The 21,298-nt window shown below is 35.0% G+C and overlaps 1 pseudogene; it reads left to right on the top strand.

Moving 5' to 3' along the window:
• The first annotated feature begins 19,273 nt into the window (after positions 1-19,273).
• On the top strand, positions 19,274-19,401 carry LOC145260849 (U2 spliceosomal RNA; annotated as a pseudogene).
• The last annotated feature ends 1,897 nt before the right edge of the window (positions 19,402-21,298 follow it).

The following is a 21,298-nucleotide window of genomic DNA, read 5'->3' as shown; positions in this document are numbered from 1 at the left end:
AAAACAGCCTACAGAAAATAGACTCTGATTTATGAAAGTATGATAGGTTATGAAAAGGAAGGGTTATAAAGAGATAGCTTCGAATTTGGGGGTATCAAAACCAAAGCAAAATATGATGAAAGTAAAAATAAAATAGATAAACCCCATGATTTATTATTTATGTTAAAACATACTTATCAAAGTATTCTTATGTACATCTATATCAACAACACTTGTAAACGTTTTTTTTTTGTTGTTTTTTTTAATTTTTTATTTCCATACTTTGTGGACCAGGCGCGAACGCAGCCCCCGCAATTTTAATGAACCACTGTTCTGTCAGATCAAACATACCCATTCCTGTGTCTCGATACACCTTCTATCATTATATGTAATCCGTTTTTTAAAATAGTCAACCATCTAGGAGCCTATTCGTGACCAGACACACACACATTCAGCTTTGTATTATATATATATATATATATATATATATATATATATATATATATATATATATATATATATATATTCTGATATTAAACTTTCTCTGTAATATAATTTTAGTTTCACAAATGTATTTATTTCTCAGATGAAAATACATTGTAGCTAACAAATCCCCGTCTCCATGTTAAGAATACCTTTCTAAATAATGAGGTTATGATTTCATCTCGGTCACTAAACTGCAAACGGTTATTTAGAAAGCCATTTTTCACTGGAGAGGTTGACGCACTTTGTAAACTGTTTTTTTTTTTACTTTCTCATAAAAGTATAACAAATAAATTAAGCAACACGAATTAGTACAAAATATGGCATAGCAGACGAATAAGTTACGGAAAACAGGAAATCTTTAATATTATTGTATTGCGAACTTTGATTCGGGCGTTCTGATTTTTTGCCAAAAACAATAAATAAATCAAATATAATAAAATAAACGTCAAAAAATTATGCGAACAAAGTTCAAAAGAATTTTAGAAGACAAAAAGCATCATCCGATGATGTGATGATGTTAGCGTATTGATGGGCGGAGTCGTTTCGTATTGTAATTGCAAACAGTCAACGCCCGTAATTAAAACATCTAACCCCAATGCACGTAATTAAAACCTCTGATATGAAATATATTTCACCCTTTGAAAACTGATCCTTTTGCAGAATAATAGTTTTTACGCCTATTTTTTTAATCAGTCTGTAAACGTATCATTTAATTTTTTTTTTTTTTTTGCATGGCCGTCACCACTTATCAAGGCCGGGAAGCTACTTGGGGATAAGGGTTATTGCGTGTACAGTAATCAATGGGATAGTATCGTTAGTAATCGTTAGTATTGGGGATTTGATAAAGTGTCTTACTTAAGGGGGCGATTCATCAGGAATTTGTTAACGTTAGACTTGAAGACATCCAAGTTGTAGTCAGGTGGGAAACAGGCAAACGGAAGAGAGTTCCACAAGAAAAAATTTCGACCGTGGTTTCAGTTAGACGGGTGTTTATCGTGAAAGATTGGCGAGGGGGACCAGAGATTGGAGTTCAGGCGAGCACTTGCCATGGAAATAACGATAAAACAAAACGGCCTCGCAACGTCTCTTTTGTGGGAGAGAGGTTGCAGGGAAGAGAAAAGGGCATCCCCCACTAAGCCACGAAGTCTATTTTGTACTCTGTCAAGGCAAGATAGGCTGTTTTTAGCCGCTCCTGTCCAGATGTGTCAGCAGTACTCCATCCTTGGACGTACTTGGCTTTTATACAGATAGAGAATTGCATCATATTAAGGTCTTCTACTTTCTTTGACTTCCGGTTTCTACCCCGCGTACGGAACGACTGCGACAAGCAAGATATAGTCCCTTCTGATTAATGAGTATCTTACTATCAAAAGGTGACAGTCCTCTCCTTCTCTGTTTTAAGAATGGCTTTCTTATCCGCTTGATAATGTCTATCCAGCTAAATAGACACAAAGAGGAAACAATATTGACTACAAGTGTTTAACGATTCATTGTCTGCTCGAGTAACGCATAAGACGTTTGTAGTATATAAGCAGCATTATCAAAATTAATTGTAAAATTTGACTATATATATATAGCCAGTAGAGTTTAGTTTCCTAGAAGTACATCCAATGAAACAACGTGTCTACCAAAATAGCGCTCAATGAGTGAACAGAGCAGGTATATTAATTTTATTTATACAAACATTAATGGCTACATATGTGCATACATGTTTCTGTAATCACCCGCGTTGGGGGATTACGTCTTCAGGCCAAGTGCTCTCGGCGGTAATTCTTGGCCTGAAGATGTAATCCCCCAACGTGGGTGATTAGAGAAACATGTATGCACATATGTAGCCATTAATGTTTGTATAAATAAAATTAATATATATATATATATATATATATATATATATATATATATATATATATATATATATATATATATATATTGCCTATCTTGAATTTATAGCGCAAGCCCATCTGGTTATGGAAAATTGTCATTTCCTCACGCGGGATATCCAAAAAGTCATTGAAAGGTTATAAACCTTTGTCATTTTACAAATAATGTCTTTTTCTCTATTGCAGACATTTTAAAGAAAATATTTTAAAAGTTTATTGTGGATAAGTATAGCACTGAACAACGTACGCAAGTTGTGAAATTGTTTTACCCAAATCAGGGGTCAATTGTTTTGATTCAAAGAACATATCGACGGCATTTTCATGTAAGAGATAGTCCGAGTTACAACAAAATACAAAACATGGGGGTATCTGAAAGAACGTGTCTATGTTGACAAACTCCAAACCTTGCAAAAACTGAAAGAAAACATCAGGAACGAAATAAGGGAGTTAAATCGCAATCCAGAGATTCTGCAATTTGTCATGAATAAAGTTTTTTTTTTTGTTTTTTTTTTTTACAAGAGTGTCACCACTTATCAAGGCCCAGAGGCCACTCAAGGATAAGGGTTAATAGGTATACATTAGTCATTGTGATTTTAGCATAGTAAAGAGTGGGAATTTTGAAACTTGGATTACTTAGGGGGACGATTCAATTAGAACTTGTTCACATTGGACTTTTTTTTTTTTCATAGGTATCAACTCATTATCAAGGCCAAAGAGGCAACTCAAGGATAAGGGTTAAAGAGTGTACAGTAGAAATTGGACAATATAATAATCATTAGTAATGAAAATTTGTTAAATTTGATAACTTATATGGAACGGCTCATCAAGAACTTATTTACGTTAGACTTGAAGACAACCATATTGTAGTCAGCCGGAAAGCAGGAAAACAGAAGACAATTCCACAGGCGTGCAGTTCTAATAAAAAAGCTTTGTTCATGGAATCTACGTTTAGGTTTAGGCACAGATAAAGAGTGGGGGGAATTATTGATAGTGTTTACAGCTAGACGAGTGTTTCTTGTGAAAGTTTTGCGAGGGGGGACCATAGATTGAAGCTCAGTCGAACACTTTCCATGAAAATAACGATACATCAGAGACAAACTCGCAACATCTCTTCTGTGAGATAGAGGTTGCAAGGAAGAGAAAAGGACATCTCCTACGAGGCTACGAAGTCTATTTTGAACTCTATCAAGGCAGGACAAGTCCTTTCTAGCACCAAAATATCCGAAGCTAAACATGGGCATCATTAAAACATTTTTTCTCATTAATAAAGATCTTCTTTTTTTTTAAAGTTTCCCAGTGTCTTAGTCAAATTGTGTTTAGAATTGCAGAAATATATCACCAAAAATAAGAAATCTATCTAAGTTCAAACCTTCAATGACTTTTTGGACAACCTGCATTAGTAAACTGTTGACTTTATTGTGAATATTTGTGCCATTGTGTTATATTGTAAACTAGCGAGGGGTACCCGGCGTAGCCCGGGTGTTTGGGGTGGTTTAAAAAAACAAAAAGTAAGTATGAGGATCGAACCCGAACTCTTGAGGCAAAGTTGTAAATTAAAGTGTGAAAAAAAAAAAAAGTGCGATGTTAACCATTGCCCCACCGCGAGATGCTGACGGAAACACGTTTGAATTTATTTAATTAGTTGGATTTAGCAGGTGCCCGTTTTAATGAGTTAATGAGGTCAACTGCGGGATATTCATTTACTGCTGAACGCTTTTTTTTTTTTTTTTTTCCACACCCAAGATGTTATAGGAAAAAGACTAACCCACGTGCGCCGAGCGACAAATATTGAATATTTATCTTCCCGAAATCGAGCAAATTAAATAGACAGGCGAGCTTCGTTGTTAACTGTGAGATATTACGATTTGTATGTGATATAAAAAGTTTTAAAAAATTGTGAACCGACCGACCGCTTCTCTGAAAAAGCGAAACACATACATACATACATTTTCGCTTTTATATTTATAGATAAAACCAGTTTTCTATATAATATCGTCTTTCATTACAGGTAGTAGACTTGGTGCAGCCGACAAGAAATGCATGAATTAACGTCCTGAGCGGCGAATTTTGTTTCCGTAGTTAAATAATTTTTACAACCTTTTTCAAAGTAAGCTTTCAAGTAAGTTTTATTGTGTACTTAAGCAATTTGTCTGACATTTGTAGCATATAAGTAAGACTATCAAAATAAATTGAAAAATTTGACCGATTTGCATATTGTGATGGCGGCCATCTTGAATTTATAAATGAGGTTGACAATCTGTCCATGGGAAACTGTCACATTCTTATGCACAGTCTCATTTCATTTGCTGAATTTGTCTATATCTATATGTCTACAAAAGTGAATCTGTGTGTGAAGACAACACTTAACCTATACACTCAATGAATTTTTGATCTACAAACTTGAAATTTTGTATATAGTTGGTATATAGGGTATTCAGACACGTTGAAAACTTTTAATCGGTTTATATCCAGAAAAAAGGCTGATAATGGGTCAAAACTGAAATTTTGGTACATGAGGGTCGTCGGATTTTTATCAGTTTGCTAAATGTTTAATGAATGCGCATGCGTGAATGTTCACATTCCAGATTTCTTATGTTAAGAATAAGTTAGTTTTCAAAAGCACTTTTCAGATATCATAGCAATCTTGCCTAATGGTTATCGTACTTGACTTACTGTCTTCAGGTTTTGGTTTCGATCTCAGCTCGAGTATTTTTTTTTTTTTACCTAAAAAAAACATAATATGCGCATGCATATGTCTCAGTTTCTTTTGTTTTTATTTTTTTACTTCATTTTTTTTTTAATTTAACGGTACGTTTAATACCAGGCAACGCCGGATATATCTGCTAGTATATATATATATATATATATATATATATATATATATATATATATATATATATATAGAGAGAGAGAGAGAGAGAGAGAGAGAGAGAGAGAGTAGCGTCCAAAAGTTAGGGGCTAATAAAACCTCAGCAAGTTTAACCATATACTTGAAACAAATACACACGAAAAACAAAAAATTACTTCACAATTATATAGATAACATATATATCTTCAATGGGTCGTAATTTCGTTAGCTTACACTAAGTATTTTTTAATAAATACCATTTAAAATAAAATTGTTCAAAATTTGTGTGTCCAAAAGTTAAGGGCTAACACGATTGCGGCTTTTGTCCTTGCTGTGAATGGCTGAAATTACCAACTAACTAGTATTTGGTAAACAAACCCTTGCTATTTATGACTTCTTGACACCTCTTGGCACAGGAATCCACCAACTACTTCCAAAACGCTGGTGTTATCGCACTCCATTCAGCATGTAAGCACTGCCAGAGTTCTTCTTGATTTTTTGGGCACTGAAGTTGAGCACGTTCACCAACTATTTTCCAGATATTCTCAATATCAAGATCTGGACTCTGAGGGGGCCAACGCATCGTTTCAACTTCTTCCTCGTCTAAAAATGTTTTACTTTCTTAGCAGTGTGACAAGGAGCGTTATCCTGCATGAAAATTGCAGGTTGATAGAGTGACGACTGAAGACTAGGAACTGCATGCTGCCGTAGAATCTGCTTATAAACTTCTGCATTTATTCCACCTTGCAGACGAATCAGTGGTCCACAGCCTGCAGCTGACATAACGCCCCAAACCATTACACTTCCTCCTCCAAATTTCAGTTTTTTTCACGCACTTAACCTCCAATATCTCATCAGTTCTTCGCCGGACATACGTGTTGCCATCAGATCCGATAACGTTAAATTTCGATTCATCACTAAAGTGCACACGGGACCAGTTTTCGGTTGTCCACACAACGTGTTCTTGGGCAAAAGCGAGGCGGAGTTTCTGATTCTTTTTGGAGATAAGAGGCTTCCTTGCTGGCACTCGAGATTGAAATCCAAGCGTGCAACCGGCGTGTAACAGTTTGCCGAGACGCTTGAACAATAGACCTTTGCTTTAGTTCTCGAGATATTTTAGCAGCAGTGTTAAATCTGTCTTTAAGTGACATTTTGACAATAAGACGATCCTGTCGAGCAGTTGTGATTCGAAGTCTACCAGATTTTGGGGCAGCTGCCACTGATCCTGACTGCTTGAAATATGCCACAATACGCTTTACTACACTAGGAGACCTTCCTACGGTGTCAACAATCTCAGAAGTTTTCTTGCCATTACTATAAAGATGAATAATGAGCTGTTTTTCTTCGACAGAAACGGGACGACGTTGTTTTGCTGCCATGTTGTACTAGTGCGATACAAACACTCATTTCTTTTACCCAATTACAATAATTTTAATGTTCTTTAGTAAAAATTTTAAGTAGGATTATTCATAGTACCTGTCTGTCAGCGAAACGACGATTACTGTTATAATAATAAAAGATTTTACCGCGTAGCCCTTAACTTTTGGACCACGAGAATTTGGACAAACTTTTGTGTTATTGGTCATAACTTCAAAAACATCAAACGGATGCTTATTAAATTTAGGCGAGACATGAGTGATGAGTATATCTATAAGTATATATGCATATTAAGTATTTTAAATGAACGGTTTTTCTTAAAAAGTACTTAAACTTGTCTTGAAACTACTAGCCCTTAACTTTTGGACGCGACTGTATATATGTATATATATATATATAAGTGACCTTGTCTGCTTGTTTGTTTAAAATACGGTCTCTACCAAACTCCTCCGACAGTTTCATTTTCTCTACAGACTTGAGCCTATATATATATATAAATATATATATATAAATATATATATATATATATATATATATATATATATATATAGTACAACTTCATTTAATCACATAAATTAATATACGAAAATATAATTTTATGCGTAAATTTTCAATATGTACTTCAAAAGTGCTCAATACGTAGATATAGTTAGGTAGTAAGTTATAAAACATATATGGCAATTAAGCTACACAGAATATTCCGCGTTTCATTCTTGTGAGAATTCGTCAGGCCAAATGGTGTTGTATTTTATTGCAAATAAAACCAGTGTTCTATGTAGTATCGTCTGCTACTGCAGGTGGTAACTTATTGCAATTTAATTTTTTATCTATTGTAAACAAAAAATTTTATATTTCAAAACATCGACACCTTGACACCAGCAAAGCAACTCGCCCTGACAAAATTCAAATTATAATACAAAAAAAAAAAACTGTAACCGTTGCATTAAAAAAAAGATCCTTCCCACCATCTTCAAAAACCTCGGCAGTCTACCTAGTATTAAAAATACTAGGAATAAGTCTTCTGCATCTAGGTAAAAACTAATCAGACTTCTGTGCGTCATGAGTAAATTTCTTGAGTCTCTGATAAATAAGAAAGCTGACAGCCTCCTCAGCAAAACAAGTTATTCAGCGACTAGCAATATGATTTTTGTTCTGAGAGATGAACAGCTGAAGTGCTGACGGTAATATAACACGGGATCAATGAATCTATTGACAGTGGTTTCATTTCTAAAGCAACAGCTCTTGACATGCTGTTCGAGTGTAAAAAGAATTTTTCCGTATTCGCGACTGTTTCGGACTTGCATAAGTCGACCTCAGGAGAGTGATGAAAACTAATTTAAAAAATAAGGTAACGGATTGAATAGAAAGACGATTAAAATCGTTTAAAATCGTTTAAAATACTTAAAGCATTTAAGCGTGCCATCCTTTTCGTATTGAGCTTGATTAATGGTTGATTTTTTAAACAGATTAACAAGGCATCAATAATTGGGAGGCGTTCATTTATTCTAGAGAATTTTTCTGTCGAACTAAGGAATCTACACGGAATTTCGAACGAAGGCCTTTATTTAATTCACGGGGGTAGCATACTCTCGTTATCTCGGTCACAATTTGATAAAGACCCAGCGTATACCTAGTCTAGAAGTTAACACGATATGGGAACCGTTAATAATAATAATAATAATAATAGGTAAAGATGAAAAAAGGATAAATTCGATAAAATAATTTTATAGTAAAGGAAAAAACCAAAATGCTTGGTGGTTCGTTTGCTCAGTGGGTTTGTGTGAAGTATATCCTTTCAGTTTCCAGTTAGTTTTTCATGATACAATATGAACCGCTTTTCACCTTCTTATTATAGTTATTCCATTCGTAAATTAAGCTGTATTTAATTGTAGCGTATTATAGTTCTTTCAGGGCCAACATCCTGACAGCTTGTTATGCGTACCGGTTCCCTCTCACTGGTGTGATGCTAATTTTATTTGAATTGCAAGGAAAGATCTGTTCGATTCAATAAAAAAAAATGGACGTTTAATAATGTATTGGTTTCTATTTCGTTTAAGGGATAGCGTCTCATATGTCAAATTTAAAGTTTAACAGATGCGTTAAGCTAAGACGCGCTTATATCGATCGATATTTCTATCCTGAATATCCGACCCCGAAAGCTGAAGAGATAGGCTTCACATTTGAAAGCAGTCGTTTTAATAAAATCTACTGAACAAAATAATTGTCAAAGATTTTGTTTCTTTCTTTCAATTTTAAATTCATAATAGATAATATATACCGTAATAAGTAGATAGTAATACAAACACATACACACACAACACACACACACACACACACACACACACACACATATATATATATATATATATATATATATATATATATATATATATATATTCACAGTAAAACAACGTCGCAGCCAACAAGAGCCATGACAGACAACGAACCGTCTCTCCACACTAACATAATGTACTTGCAATAACCCTTATCCCTGAGTGGCTTCCGGGCCTTGATAATTGGTGATCACTGTATAAAAAAAAAAATGAATCTGAATTATACCAGTTTATTTTGTCTTCAATAGTAATGTGAATAGACGCCAAAATCTTGCCAAATTCTTACTGATTGTATGCAGGTTATACGATCTTCTGCTGTATATAAGAAAGACGTTTGAAGAACTGGAGAGTTCATTTTTTTTTTTTAGGGAGTTGTTTGGCTGTGGAAATAATTATATATAATCTCTCACATTCTGAAAAATTATATATATATATATATATATATATATATATATATATATATATATATATATATATATATATATATATATATATATAACTCTTATATTGCTTGCATCTAGTCTTCGATGATCTGGCGATTCCGTCTTTTAAAAAATGGGATGTCAGGTGAATTTGTATATCTATCTATCTATCTATCTATATCATGAATACAAATATATATATATGTGTGTGTGTGTGGTCGTGTGTGTGTGTGTCTGTGTGTATGTGTGTGTGTGTACAGGTGTTCCAATAAAAATGTATACACTCTTTAAATGTCTATACAATCAACATGTTATTATGATAAAGAAAGTTTCACACGTCAAAATACCGTGTACAAAAGTAGAAACCAACTAATTCTCGAAAGTGTTCAAGTTATTGGCCATTGTAGTCCAGGAACAGCTGAGAGGGCTCACTGATCTAATCCAAAACGTTCCTTATCAGTTTAATTCAGATGCTGGCACATCCTCTTTCAATGGTTGCTTTCAACTCAGTCATCATAACTGGATTTTTGGTGTGAACCTTGTGTTTAAAATGCCCCCTCACCCTCAAAAAAATCCATGGAGGGGTAAAATCCGCTGATCGTGAATACTCGATACTTACTCTTCGTCCTACCCATCTGTTCGGCAGGTGACCATAAAGATAGGCTGTTACGTCATGATTACAGTAGCAACGTGGTTCATCCCACTGGAAGTACTATTTATTTTTATTCTTAAACATATCCTGGAACACTTTTGGCTGCATATTCATGTAACAAGTTAAGATAATTTTAAGAGTGTATACATTTTATTGGAAGACCCTCTACATATACTTCGACGATCGGAGTATTCCATGTTTTAATATAGGGATGAAAGGCTAATTTATATATACACTTGTGCCCGATATTATTCATACCCCTCGGATCTTTGAGATTTCTATAAGAATATTGCTCAAACCAGAAGGTAGACAATATTAAAGGGATTTCAAACAATAAATCAAGCATAACCATTTAATTTAAACGCAACAAATAAATAAATTATGCAAGTTTGAAACATTATACAAAGAAAAACAATAATGGCACTAGTTCAAAATTATTCATACCTCTCTTACTAATAGTCAATAGCATGCCCTTTATTCTTTATTCTGTAACCGTTTTGGATATTTATCAACAAGGTTTTTACAAGCATCAACACTGATTTTTGACCATTCTTCAATGCAGTAGTTCTCCAAATCCCTCAAATTTCTAGGTTTCCGCTTTTTAACCTCAGTTTTCAATATGTGCCAGAGGGTTTCGATAGGGTTCAGGTCGGGACTCTGGCTAGGCCATTCCAAAACATTAATTTGATTATCCTCAAACCATTTCTTGACTATTTTGGCAGTATGTTTTGGGTCATTATCCTGTTGAAGCACCCAGTTTTGGTCCTAAATGGAGCTTCTCCGCATCCTGTCTAATGTTTTTCTGGAGTATCTCCAAATATTGCTCCTTCTTCATGGTTCCATCTATCTTGACCAAACTACCTGGACCACTAGCCGAAAAGGAGCCCCAAAACATTAGGCTACCACCACCATGTTTCACCGTGGGTATGGTGTTCTTTGGGTTGTAAACTTCTCCTTTCTTCCTCCAAACGTAAGAAGCATCCATATGGCCAAATAATTCAATTTTTGTTTCGTCAGTCCACAAAATACTTGAGAAAATGGACTCTGGAGAATTCACATGGGCCCTAGCAAACTTTAGACGTGCTGCAAGGTGTTTTCCGGTGTGTAATGGAGTCCTTCTTGGTCTTCTTCCTTTCAGACCATTTTCATGCAGAGTCCTTTGCAATGTTTGCCTTGATATTTTTATGCCAGAAGACTCCAGATTTTCTAAAATGTCCTTAGTAGTGGTGGTTGGATTTGCATTAACACTTCTTACAATATTCCTGGTGGCTCTAGCAGACAGTTTCCTTTTCCTTCCTCTACCAATCAAGTTGTTTGTTGTGTGGTGGCTCTGGAATTTTTTGATGATGCTCTGTACTGTTTCTGTAGGGACCTCAAATTTCTTGGAAATTGACTTGTAACCTAAACCATCCTTATGTGAATTCACAATTTTTGTCCTAAGATCATTACTAAGCTCTTTTTTCTTCCCCATTCTAATAATTTTTATTCTTTTATTGGTTTTCAGTTGATATCATTTTAATTTCTGAAAATTGCAAAAAACGAAATGAAATTAATCAAAGGTTGTATAAAAGCATTCAAAATAAGAATCAAACAGGAAACAAAAAGTCAGAAACTCGATTAATACTGAAAAAATAAGGGGGTATGATTATTTTTGAACATTGCAAATTTTATAAATAGTTGTATATTTCTTTTATTACAAGTATCCCAAGATTTTAAAATGTCGAAAATGATCAGAAGAGGTTTATTAAGAATATGCATCAATATGGACGTAAACAATAAATTCTTACAAAGTTACACCTAATAAACTCAATTTTCAAGGGGGGTATGAATAATATCGGGCACAAGTGTATATATATATATATATATATATATTATATATTATATATATATATATATATATATATATATATATATTCGAGGCCTTCATTCAGTCTCGAAAGACAAAGGATACCCCTTGCACGGGCAGCTGCGTGTGTAATTGTATGGAACAGATTGCGCAATCTCCAACCACACTTCTCTTGAATCGGTATTGAGTCCAGTGGCAAAGGGAAATCCAGGACAACTGAAAACAATGCCGCGGTAAGCGGAGAGCACATACAGCACCTGAAAGTCCCAAATGGTCACCCATCTGGCACTGGCCAGGCTCATCGTTACTTAACTACGGTGATCTGACGAGAACTGTTGTGTCAAACGTGATATATATATATATATATATATATATATATATATATATATATATATATATATATATATATATATATATATATATATATATATATATATATACTCATCCATATACAGTACTGTTTAGTTGAATCACAACTGATCAGTTCAGCTGAACATACATTTTTCTCAGGCATGGATCGAACCTACAACACTAAGCATCAGTGTCCGTAAATATTTCTCCTCGAGTGTTTATTAAATTAACACCTTGCCCGTCGCACAGAGCTCAAACCATCAGTTTGTTTACAAACAAACTAGTAATGAGCTTCGCATAAGAGTCAATTTCCTTATAGTATTAACTCAGACAGAGACTTATTTAAAAGAAATATTATTTTGAAAATATATGTTCAATACAGAAGTATACATTCAAATACGGAATTAAGTTGTTTATTTTATATTATTAATCATAGCCTACTTTTAACCTACCCTAGGCTGGTGGCTGGGTACTTTTAATGCATCTAAAACCAAACTTTTATGTTTACATCATCAACACTCTGATCATCATCTGGCATCAATTGAAATTAATGGCTCTCGTCTTGGAGAGGTTTCATGATTTGACAAGCTTCTGGGATCGACCTTTACTCCTGATCTGAAATGGAACACATGCATCAAATCCGTTGGCAAGGCCGCTGGAAAAATGGTAGGATCCTTCTATCGATCCAGTAGATATCTCATTGTTGATGCAATTCTCTACCTATATAAGAGTCAGGTACGTCCAAGAATGGAGTACTGTTGCCACATTTGGGCAGGAGCTGCTAGAAAGGACTTATTCTGCCTTGATAGAGTTCAAAATAAACTTCGTAGCATCGTAGGAGATATATTTATTCTCTTCCCTGCAACCTCTTTCTCACAGAAGAGATACTGCGATTTTGTCTCTGCTTTATCGTTATTTTCATGGCAAGTGCTCGTCTGAGCTCCAATCAAACTTTCACGAGAAACATTAGTACAGCAGAAAACGCTATCGATAATCCCCCCCACTCTTTATCTGTGCCTAAACCTAAACGTAGATTCCACGAACAGAGCTTCTTTCTTAGAACTGCACGCCTGTGGAACTGTCTTCTGTTTGCCTGCTTTTCAGCTGGCTACAATATGATTGTCTTCAAGTCCAATGTAAACAAGTTCGTGATGAGCTATTCCACTTAACAAATTTACCGAATTTCCATTACTAACGATTACTATATTGTTCAATTGATAACTGTACACTCTTTAACCCTTATCCTCGAGTGGCCTCCGGGCCTTCAGAAGTGGTGACTACTATGTAAAAAAGTTACGTTTTGTAAAAAAGATCAATCTACTTCAAACAAACCAATATTCGGGAAACCTGGCTTTACAAAGGCCAATCTGGTAACCCTGGACAACAATATGAGAGTGGCCACCCTTTAATGTAGCCTTGTTCTCGAATATCATTATAATAGTTTATGACTATTATTTTAACGGTGTGAGCAAGGAATTTCTGGTAATTTCGACGTACAGCCATTCTTTACCGAAGAAAGAAATCAGTGAAATGTTATGTAAAAAAAAGAGAACATTCGAAAGAAACAGGACAAAAAATAATAACATTGCCTGCGAAGAGGTTCTGGACTTAAGAAGTACCTTAAAACTTGTCTCTTACAATATGATTTCATTATTTGTATTGAACTATGTAGCATAATATTACTTTCTTGAGTTTTTATTAGTTTATTTTAATTGGGTCAGTTCTATATTTAAAATACAATCGCCACTGTTATCATAGATATGTTAATAAGTGTATTTACTGCATGCTATTGTTTTTTTTTTTGGTGGGGCGGTTCAACAAAGTAATTTATTGCGCTATCCAGCAAAATATAAGGTTTACGGCCAACAATGGAGTACTGTTGCCACATCTGGGCAGGAGCTGCTAGAAGCAGCTTATCCTGCCTAGATAGAGTTCAAAATAGACTTCGAGCTTAGTGGGGGATGCCGTTTACTCTTTTCTGCAACTTCTTTCCCACAGAAGAGACGTTGCGAGCCTGTTTCTGCTGTATCGTTATTTTCATGGCAAATGCTCCGCTGAGCTTCAATCTATGCCCCCCCTTCGCCAAACTTTCACGAAAAACACTCGTCTAGCCAAAACCACTATCAATAATTCCCCACATTCTTTATCTGTGCCTAAACCTAAATGTAGATTCCATGAACAAAGCTTTTTTCTTAGAATTGTACACTTGTGGGCCTGTCTTCCGATTGCCGGCTTCCCCTCTGACTACAACCTGATTGTCTTCAAGTCCAATGTAAACAAGTTCTTGTAATCCAACTTATAAAATTCCCACTACTTATGTTTACTACGCTATAATCACATTGACTAATGTATACCCATTAACTCTTATCCTCGAGTGGTATCTGTCCTTGATAAATGGTGATTCCTGTGTAAAAAAAAATGTTTATTGATTGAATATATTTCTCAATCCGTGCAATTTCCACAGGTTCCGTTTAAATATGTTGCTTATTTCCGACGACACAGATTGGACTCAGTATACCGAAAGTCACTCATTTGCACGAAATAAGTATAACAAATAAAGGAAGAACAAAATAAATAAACAAATGATAATAATAATAAAATGGGAGGTGAAGTAGAGCTGAGAAAATAAACAGGAAAAAAAGTCAGAGGCGATCGAACTAATGATAATTCGCAGAAAGGGTGGATAGTAATTTTTTTTTTTTAAGCACAAATGTCCTCATGCATTTTCTCGAATCATTTTACGAACATTAATTTACTTTTTTTCTTCTTTTTAGCTACGTTTTCCTTTATTATTTCGAATGAAACGTAAAAGAAAAATGTAAAACGCCTGCGATAACAATGAGAACTAAAAAAAAAAAAAAAAAAAAGATTTTTTTTTTTTCAATCACCGGAAGGCCTGGTCGGCCATATTTGTATATATGCGCATGCGTATCGCCCTGCCTCAAACTGTGCTGGTACTTTTCTTTTTTTTTTTTTAATGAAATGGATGGATCGATGGCCTCGATACAAAGCGAACGCTTTCGAGGATTTCCGCTCTGTGAGTGCAGTGTTTCGTTTTTCTTCCTTTCTAGTCCGACAGCATCCTGCCCCCCCTCCCCACCCCTGTTGACGAAGATCCATAAAAAAAATATGGAAGGCGCGGGATCTGGATGAACTTATTTCCCTCGAGTGTTTGAAGCGTTTAGAAGAATGACGGGATGTGGGGGGGGGATGAGAAATCACGCAGATTCAAGTTTAAAAAGAATAGAAAAACAAGAATCGAAAATGGGCTGTGGATCCCTGTTTAACGGCATATCAACCATATTGCTCTGAATGCTCTGACGAACTGCAAGCACCTGTGCCCCCACAACGTAAATACCCTCGACAAACCCGACAAGCAGTTAAATCCCCCCCTACACGGTAGAGATCCCTAGATGTAAAAGAGCTTTCTACTCCAGTAGTTTCTTCCCCAGAACCGCTAGACTTTGGAATTCCATTCCGGGTCCCTGCTTCCCTAACTGTACTGACATGCAGAAGTTAAAGTGTAACGTGAACCGACATCTTGCTGTCCAACTCCCTACATAGTATCCCTGTACCTTATGTCCTTGATAGTAGCCCCCTACAACAAAGTGGCAATATGCCTTGCTTGGGGTGAAAATGTAAAAAAAAAAATCTTGAGGGGGGGGTCGGTTCAACAAAGTAATTTATTGTGCTATCCAGCAAAATATAATCCGTATGGGACAGGTTGCGCAATCACCAACCCCACTTCCAGCAAAAATACGTGTAAGCAATTAATTGGCTCTTGAATTATTCAGTATTTTTGACGTCATCTAGTGTGCGTGGTGACAAGCAAGATAACTAAATACAAAGACCTTAGGAAACAATATATATATATATATGCATATATATATTATTTCATTTCTTTCTATATATAGTACGATTCTTGCAAAATATACAATTAAAAGATCACCTCATTTGCATATTACAGTAAGGAAAATCGATTTTACTAAATAGCTATATGTTAGTTAATATTTCTAGCGAGAGAATTGTTTTAAGTGTTCTATTTAAGATTGTTATGTAATCAACTTTAAATAACAATTATATTGATAATAATAATTTATTTAATTTAATTGGAAGTATTATTTCCGACATCGATTTTTTTAGAAACAGAGTTTTTTCCTCTGTAAACTTCTAAACATAAAAACAAAAACTCTTAACAAAATGATTTACTAAGTTTCTAGCGTGAAAAAAAGAATTTCGTGTAGACAGAAAAAAAGTAATTTTTGTTTAAATATTAAAAAAAAAACAAAAAAAAACACTTATAAATAAACTGAAAGGATTTCATTTGTGCGTTTTCTTACATTTCACTTAAATGTCACGTACGCGTTATTGTTTATAATTATTTTTTTCCCCCCGTCTATGAGGTGATCAGTCGTCGTGGGACAGCGGATACAAACATTTTGCAAATTATCTTTTCCCTTCGTTCGCGTTTTAGTTTCGAGCCTGCCTACGCGGCTTTTTTTTTATTTTATTTATTTATTTTTTTTTTGTAGGTCGCTCGGGTACTTGTGTTGCATAGGGGTACATATTGGGGACATATATAACGGATGGTGATGACAATTCTGATCGGAAGACATTTATATATATTACATCATGACAACGATTGTGACAATTTTTGGATGTTTCATATTAATATGGACTGGGAGATATTGATGCAACAGGTCTTATACACATATAGAGAGGAGGAGATGATGATGGAGGCACATTACTGTTGATGATGATGGGGAGGGCACATAATACTTGGAAGGGTTACAAAGTTCGTTACAAGATGATGATAAAAGTACTTTTACCTTTTCATTGTAAAGAATGACGACACGAGACAAACACTTGCAAACATTAATGATGATTTCTTTATTCTACAATCGACGATCGGTGACGTCAGGAATTCAAACTTTGATCTACATGGTCTATTTTCCTCTGTTCGCTTCTAAGGGACTCATCTCTCCAACTATCACCGTGTGTGATCTGTTCTAAATATTTGATCCTCATCTACTCTTGACTCCTTCGAACCCTTAGATTCCTATATTGAGAAACCTCCTTTGTTTATGACGTCAGAAACGTAGTTTTCAAACGTGACTAATTTTCACGTGGTTTTACATATGTTTGTTCAAACACACTTTTGGCAAACAAAAGAACCCTCAATTTAAATTCTAACCTAAATATTAAATATGTCAGTTAAATGAATGCACAATGCAAATTAAAAATATATTGTTTAATAAGACAATATATTTTTAATTTGCATTGTGTATTCATTTAACTGACATATTTAATATTCAGATTTCTAAAAGAATGTACAATCGACTCTTTTTGCCGACATAATCAATATTTAACTATTTCTAATAGAATTAACAATAGACTTAATTTCTAACATTCCAAATTCCATTATCTTTAACACTTGCTGACAAGGTCAGATTCTAGCCTTATCCTAATATCATTTTCACTTATCTATTATGTTTTCTTACTTACATGAAAAGGGGGCAGCCCTTTCATGTAACACTTGGAGAGGAGGCTGGAATCTGTTTGGACGAATATTCATTCACTTCCAAGAATGTTGGTTGGTTTTATATAGTTTGTATTCACTTTCCAGGTGTCGATTGCAGAAGAATGGAAAGTGAATATCTTTGCTTGCGTGGTTAATTCTAGGTCTCTATTTTTCACTCATGTCAGCTACCTCCTCAGTGAAGGGTGGGGGACGACCTGTTAAACCGTCCGCTCTGCTCAGCGTCCAAATTCCAACTCTCAATGATTTCCAGCTAGCCTTATCCTAATATCATTTTCACTTATCTGGTATGTCTTCTTACTTACGTGAAAATGGGGCAGCCCTTTCATGTAACACTTGCTTCTATTTTTATTGAAACAAAACTTGTTTTGATTCATTTATTTTTTATGGGGGGAGGTCCAACGCATGGGCAACAAAAATTGATCAATATCTAGAGAATAGCTTCTCTTTGTATCCCTTTTTCCGAAATATCTGGTGGAGCGAGTATCACATACTTCTATTTTTTATGAGCGATTACATTTACATGTTTTATTCGTTCTTTTATTTTTAAAATTGTTGCCCACGCTTATGATGATTAACACCTAATTAATAATCTATAATATGCGAGAATATACATTATTTCCTTATACTTTTCCACGAAAACCACTGGGTTGATCTGATTGAAATTTTGTATGGGACTTTGTTATGATAGAGTCGAGCGAGCTAAGTATGATAGCATCCGTCCGATGCACTGTTACAGATTAATAGGAATTAGTCACTACAATACCATATTTACTCTAGAAGATTTCTCGGAAACTACTAGGCCGATCTAACTAAAATTTTCTATAGACTTTTGTTATGCTAAAGTACAGTGAGCATCCGTTCGATGTACATTAATAGGGATTAATTAGAATTAATAGGGATTAATAGGGTTAGTATTTAATGCAAAAATGAGCACAAATTTAACCGCATTCATCGATCAATTTGGCATAAAGAATTCATTTTAAGTCAACGGGCTATAACTTTTAACCGTTTTTAACGAACTAAGACGTCTAGTAACTAGTATTACTTACAATGCACGTTAAATAGGAGTTAATAGGGATTAGTATTTCATGCAAAAATGAGGAGAACTTTAATCCTATTCTAGCCACCAGTAAGTTTTAGTTTATTTCCTCTTCTTTCTTTATCCTCCTTAACTCTCCTACTTTTTTTTGCCAATGTTTTTAGTCGCGTGCAAGCGACTCTATAAGTAACTCCGTCGGTCTGTCCGTAACACTTTTGAACTTGGCCTTTTTAGTTAAGATCAAAGGTCTGTTGTTAACAGATGCTGTTTTTAAGCTTTTCTGGGCCTTTTGGCCAAGATCAAAGTGTAATATCTGTTCCAGCAGATACTGAAAGCAAAGACTATATGTGGGGGCAACCCCACATATAAGACCTTTGTCAATGTAGGCGCAACCCTTCATACCAATTGTCACTATCCAGCTCCCCTACACCCCGGGGTGTTGGTCCCCATTTCCCCTTCACTCCTCACATTAAAAATCGGCCTTGTGCCTAATTTGCTCGGTGGGGGAGCAAATAAATACCCTTTTCTTGGTCTTTTGGCCAAGATCAAAGTGTAGTATCTGTTCTTACTACATGCTGTACTTATTGTGATATAAAGAGGGGGGATCACTTTTCTGTATTAATTTAATGTAAAATGATCACCTACTTTACAACCAGTCAGTTTCAAAGCCATTCAAGTCATTCTCCAGATCATTCAAGTTGTTTTTGAAGGATTCAAGCCATTCTTAAAGTCATTCAATTCATCCTTAAGTTCATTAAAGTCATTCTAAGTCATTTACTTTTTATTTATTTAAGTCATTTCAGTCCATTTTTCGGTCACTTTAGTTTATCTTTAAGAATTTGATGTCAATCCTACATTCACGCATTCATCCATTGCACGAGAGCACGCGACTAATGGCTATCGGCTTTGTTCATTCTTCTTCCGCTTTTTTTTTTCTTAACTATCGCTAATTCTTTTTTTATAAAACAAAATGCTTTTCTCCCTAGTTGTCTCCTTATTAAGGTTTATAGTCTCTCTCCTCTTTCTCTTAATTGATCACTTTTCTATGCGACCTCTGCTTGAGCATTAAACCATTATAGATAGCATTTTGTGTATCTCTTATTTTCTATCCTTCTCAAACCTTTTTAAAATCCTTTCTTGCCTTTTATTTATCAACTTGCCCGTTTTTTTGTTTTTTAACAATCGTTTCAGTTGGTAGTTATTTGTTTCCGTCACGAGAGCAATACGTGAGAGAACGTCGTTTTTAATACGTGTGTGTGTGTGGGGGGGACAGCTCCTTAAAAAGGAGCACTTTCGAAGTAAACAAAAATAAAACTTGTTTTAGTATAGTTTAGTTTTCCCTACATTGACCAAGGAAAAATTAACTTAAACGTAGGATCAGAACAGATACTACATTGTGATAAATTTATTTATTTCTAGAAAATACAAAAATAAATCAGGCACTAGGTAATTCAAAGTCTTGGAGAAGGGGATCTGTGGTTACCCTTTTCACTGTACCTTGTCGTATTCATAGCTAGAATCGTCAATCATCATAATATCACATTCACTCCAGGGGTCGTCCTACTTCAGACTCCCAAATCGATTTTTTTTTTACACTGTGATTAGCATGAAGATCTGATCAATTGTTTTGGTTCGTTAGAAGCAAAAGAAAATGCTGCTCTTTAAATATCTTTTTACAATGGTTTATACGTTCTCGCCCTCTGCACATAATTGCTCACATCCCTATACGAGGTGCCTTCAATAAGTTTCCAGAATTTTTTTTTTTCTTATAGGCACTTTTATTGATAGTACACACATGAGATCCGAGTTCCCTTCGAAGTAATCTCCCCCGATTGCAATGCACGGGTTTGTATTACTGTACACATAGATTAAAAAAAAGTTGTCAAACAAATATATAACAAATGTTATCAAAGGCAAGATAAGTTACTTTTCTACCAAACTGGATATATTTTTTGTGTTTTTATTCAATGTAACATGTTCATTCAGCTCGAAAAACATGCAGTGTTTACCGATGTATTAGAAAATTCAAAATGGCGCCCGACTCTCTCTTTAACACGGTAACTTTGGGAAAAGGTGTTATAGATTATAAACTAGACAAAATACTATTAAAACCCTACCGAATATATGTCAACCTATGTCATGGTAACATATATTGAGCGAGTTTTTAATAGTATTTTGTCTAGTTTATTATTTATAACACCTTTTCCCGAACTTACCGTGTTAAAGAGAGAGTCGGGCGCCATTTTGAATTTTCCAATACATCCGTAAATACTGTATGCAAACCCCAATGCACTGTTTCAACAGCTTCTGGGAGTCCACATGGAAGTTTTCTTGTGTGAGCATAGTTATAAGTTTCGTTACAGTCTTTCATCTCCTCAATTGCCTTATAACGACAGCCTCTAAGGTTTTCCTTGAGCTTAGGGAATAACCAAAACTCACAGGAAGCAACGTCTGAACTACAAGGAGGTTAAGGAACTGTCTTGGTGCCCATTTTGGTCAAATAGTCTGTGACAAGGATGGAGTTGTGGACTACACCTTTGGGA

This window comes from Euprymna scolopes, chromosome 36 (assembly GCF_053919585.1).
Source record: "Euprymna scolopes isolate OS-2025 chromosome 36, ASM5391958v1, whole genome shotgun sequence".
Classification (NCBI taxonomy): domain Eukaryota; kingdom Metazoa; phylum Mollusca; class Cephalopoda; order Sepiida; family Sepiolidae; genus Euprymna; species Euprymna scolopes.
The sequence above is the reverse complement of the archived record's forward strand: the minus strand, read 5'-3'. Positions and strand labels throughout refer to the sequence as shown.